Consider the following 5,000-nt stretch of genomic DNA (forward strand, 5'->3'; position numbering starts at 1 on the left):
ATTTATAAACTAGAAGATCCATGTTCTGGGGAAAGTTCATCATTTTTATCTGCCCCTGCCTACATTTATTACTGTTGACACTTGTGCCATCTGTGCAGACCTATATGTACTGAAAGTCTTACATATTTACTGCATGAAAAAGGCATTACAGTAACGTCTACAGAGCCTCCTCCATTGATCAGTCATACGCATCATTCCATAAAAGATCGAGATATTTTGTTATATTCAAGGTACTGATTGCTTTACAGCCAAGCATGCCAAAGCAGGAATAAAAGAGTACAGAAAGGAGCATAATGCAAGAGTTACTAAAATTTCATTGGTCCTGGGTTCTGTTCATGAAGGATCCTCTTTGGGAAATATTTTAGAGAAAAGTGAAATTTATCACTGAGGATTCGTCTAACCTTTGGTTTTTGTTTTGAAATCCATAATGTTTGGGTAATAAGGGACATAGAATTTCCTTTTATAAATATGAAAATGTGATGAAAGACCACCGAAATATATCGCATATAAAATGCGGCTCTTCACCTATGATCTCTTTCAAAACAACCGTTTATTGGAGTATTCTTACAATATTATAATATATATATATATAATATATATATAATATATATATATATATATATATATATATAAATAATATATAATATACATACAATGTATATTATAATATATATAAATATATATAATATATATCTATATATATAGTAATATATTTATATATAACGTTGCATACATACATATTAAAATCCACGTAAAAATAAGGAGAGTAAATACTATGACTACGCAAACACGTATTTTCCTAGTTCATTCTACATCCCGGTTTTCCCACGCGTCTTCTTACGTGGATTTCATGATATCCTCAAGCACGTGGACTCTCGTGCTACATGAATAATATCACATCACCGTGATTCATATAAATCATTCGAGCTACAAAATTCCTTTAATATCTAATTCGCTCTACCTCGGAACTGATATATTTTTCATATATATAATAATTTCGTCCCCTCATGCATCGATCCCATGAGGGGAAGAAATTATTATCAACTAAAAATTTCTATCCCCTTCGGTACTATATGAAATATATCAATTCCGAGGTAAAGAGCGAATTAGATATTGAAGGACATTTGTAGCTCGAATGACATATATAAAAAAAAATAATATATATATATATATCTAATATCTAATAATATCTATATATACTATATATGATATTATATATATATCCATATCTAATTATATGATATATATATTATATATATATCTATTATATATGTCAGTTGTATTATGTATAATCTTCTATATATATCTCTAATCTATATATATAGTATATATATATATATAATGTCTCTATATATGTATATAAAACTATATATATATATATAATATCATATATCTATCTATCTATCTATAGGTTATCTAGCTTATTCTTGTCTGATTCATACTGTATGTAATATCTCTACTCTATGTATATATATATGTCTATTATCTATATAATATATATCAATAAGTATATTATATATAAGTTATATTATCTTATATAATAATATTATATATATCTGCTTAAAAAAATCACAGTAGATGCACGTGACTTCATTAAATAAGCGATAGCACAGGAAAATGATAGTCAGAAATCCAAGCGCTTTCGTCTTTACTTAAGACATTGCCAAGGAACCAAATGATTCGTTCCCTGACAATGTCTTAGTGAAGACCTTTCGCTTGGATTTCTGACTATCATTTTCTTGTGGTATTCGCTTTTATATATATATATATATATATATATATATATATATATATATATATATTATATATATATATATATATATATATGTCATATGTCCTCTTCCTGTGCGGTTTTGGCTCTAGTAGGGATTCTCACGGAATTACTTTGGAATACCACTTCATGTGTCTAACTTCAAGGTCCTTAACCCACTGCTTACACACCAGAAGCTCCCCTGCATTTCAATGGAGAGTGTTCATCCATTTACTAGCTTCATCCGCCGCCCTTTCGTTCCGTCTTCGTAAGAGAGTATATAAGAACATGCCGAGAGGTAATGGACAAATTTATTTCTAAAAGATTAAATAGAAAAAAAAAAAACTTGCATCAATCAGCTTTAGCTTCCTATTCCAAGTAGCTAAGGTGACGCTACGAACAGAACGCTAAACAGCATAAATTCATAATTTTAATGATCTCTACTCATTATGACGGAAAGATTATTTATGATGCTACTAGAATTTGTTATGTATACTGACAAGAGTGGAATAACTGATATCTTTATGATCAAGTTTCTCAGAAGACGGAATTAAAAGAGATGTCCTTGGGCTATGAATTATAATGAAGCACAGGTTATTTCTAATTATTCTGTAGTGTTACAATACTTTTATAAGAGTAGCAGCTAAAAAATATATAAAAGTAATTTAAAGAGTTTTCGTATTTGGAAAGAGACTTTCTCAATCTATTAAAAGTGAACTATCATGCAATTCGTCGACATTATATTGGGAGCGGAAACACAATCTAAAATTCTTTTAACGTGACCTTATGATATATCGGTTCTATATTGCGGGTCACTGAGAAAATTAATTTTAAATGCTACTATTATTTTTAACTTCTATTATTTTATTTAGATACCTAAAGTTGGCAGTGAGATCGTTGTTCATAATTGATATGGTATTTTTTTATTTTAGGTGAAAAAAATATCCATTGCAACTCTTTAGCGTAGATTTTCAAAAAGGAAAAAAATTATTTGTGCCGGCTGTATCCTGATCAGTTCGGCACTTTTTCTGTTCGCCCTCAGATCTTAAGAACTACTGAAGCTAGAGGCCTACAAATTAGTATGTTGATCATCCAGCCTCCAATCATCAAACATAACAAATTGCAGCCCTCTAGCCTCATTAAGGTTAAAACTGGCCATAATCGTGAGTCTGACAATGCTATAGGACGGTGACCAGAAATTTCGGTCCCAGAAAGTTCGGTCTCAGAAAATTTGGGTGGTCCCAGAAATTATATATATACTGACAATGAAATCGTAATCTAGCTGATGAAAAAATTAAACAAAGTATAGAATTAGAGTTTTATTAATAAAAGTGTAAAAAAAGGTGTTTCTTCAACAAAAAACCTGTACAGTATAATATAAAATATAGCATATTGTGCACAAAATCCCAGAATATTCGGTCCCGGAAAATTGGGTCCCATATCAGAAAAAATACTGCAAATGCATAGAAACTTAAAAAAAATATATATATATAAAGTAACAAGTTCCTTCTTATCAATGAATACATAAAGAACTCATGCTCAAACCATGATTTTAATTTTTGTGGCAAAACAGCCATCAGTACCATATTGAACTTTGTATCCTAATTGACATATTTTCTTATAAATAGTCTGGCAACAATGAAATAAACAACCTAGGCTGCTGCTTTCAGTAAAGTTACTGTCACAGCTGTTACGAATTGCTCGTTGAAAGTCAACCAAAACGTGACGAGGTTTAATATTTGTAGTTCAAGAAAAGTCCTCTCATATGTTGCTTGAGTTTTGTCCGGCAATAAAATGAAAGCTCTTGGATAAAATCTCCCATTTATGAAGGCATCAATGGTGAACAGCTGATACCATATACTTGGTGATGATTTAAATGTGCCATCCATTCCTAAAATTGATGCATTTTCCAGTTGCTGAAGACCTTCGTCGGAGGCGAAGATTAAAACCCGCTTTTCATCATCACTCCCTGTGTCGCATTGCAGGAACAAATGGCCGCCTTGTAAATCTTTAAAAGTATCTTGTACTTGAAATCCTGTTCGTCGAAGAGGCGATGGAGGAGCGCCAAAAGCTTTATTGCGCCAGTTTGTAATGCTTCTAGAAACCGTTTGCAACCGTGGTAATTCCTATTTTGCATTCTCACTAATATTACTTGTAGCTTCGGAAATGAGCACCCGAGTAGTACTTGTTTCACCTCCTTCCTGCAACTTTTTTCTTAATGTTGAAATGGCGAGACGAGCTTCCACTCCATTCGGCGTTGGTTCATGATTATGACTGTTGATTGTTGAAATTATTATAGGTTCACCTGGTTTATTCTCTGTATGAACACGAGCACGACATGTGTTACGGTTCTCTCAGCGACACAATTTCTTTGTCTTGTCGGAACTAAACTTATGAAAAGTCATAAGTTATTGATAGAAATAAAAGATTTTCATTTCTTCTGACATCACATTTTCCATGTATTTACATGCCTTTTCCCAGAAAATTTATATTGGGCTTGGTTATTTAGATTTTAGAAATTTTCCGGGACCGAATTTTCTGAGAATGAGATTTAAGGACTGAATTTTCTGGGACCGAATCTTCTGGGACCGAATTTTCCTAGCACCCTATAGGACAGTTCACCACCGGGCCGTGGCTGAAGGCTTCATGGGCCGCGGTTCATACAGAAAACTCGATTGCCCCTAAGAAACTTGGATGCTTTTTTATTACTTGTTTATTAATGGTTGGTGTTTATACACTGGATGACAATGTGGCGTATTATCATGCTCAGAGTTAAATCATAGATATCTTCATAGATATCTGTGGTATCCTTGTTAATATTTTTTTGCTGGTCATTTTATTTAAAAGGAATACTTTAAAATACTTACTTCACATTTTACAAAATATATGTCGGGGAATTATTGCTTCAGAAGCAGAATTTTTGAAACGTGTTCTCATTTACTCTTTAAACTTTCATTAATTATCGCAACTGCATTATTTAAGTGAAATCAAAAGCGAAACAGGAAAACAGACTTTGAATGATAAAATGATCTACGACTGAAAGAGCAATTAAAACGAAATGCTCTACTGTAGAAAAAGAAAAAAAACTCACGTTACTACAGTATCATATGTTTAATGAAGAATTTTCAATATTTCATTTCCAAGAAATAATCTGATATTATTAAATGTCTTTCTTGCTTCTGACTGGCTAATGAGCTTTTGCTAATCACGATTTATTTCAACGGTACGGCATCAACTGCAGATACTGACG

The sequence above is a fragment of the Macrobrachium nipponense genome, chromosome 3, assembly GCF_015104395.2.
Source record: "Macrobrachium nipponense isolate FS-2020 chromosome 3, ASM1510439v2, whole genome shotgun sequence".
Lineage (NCBI taxonomy): Eukaryota > Metazoa > Arthropoda > Malacostraca > Decapoda > Palaemonidae > Macrobrachium > Macrobrachium nipponense.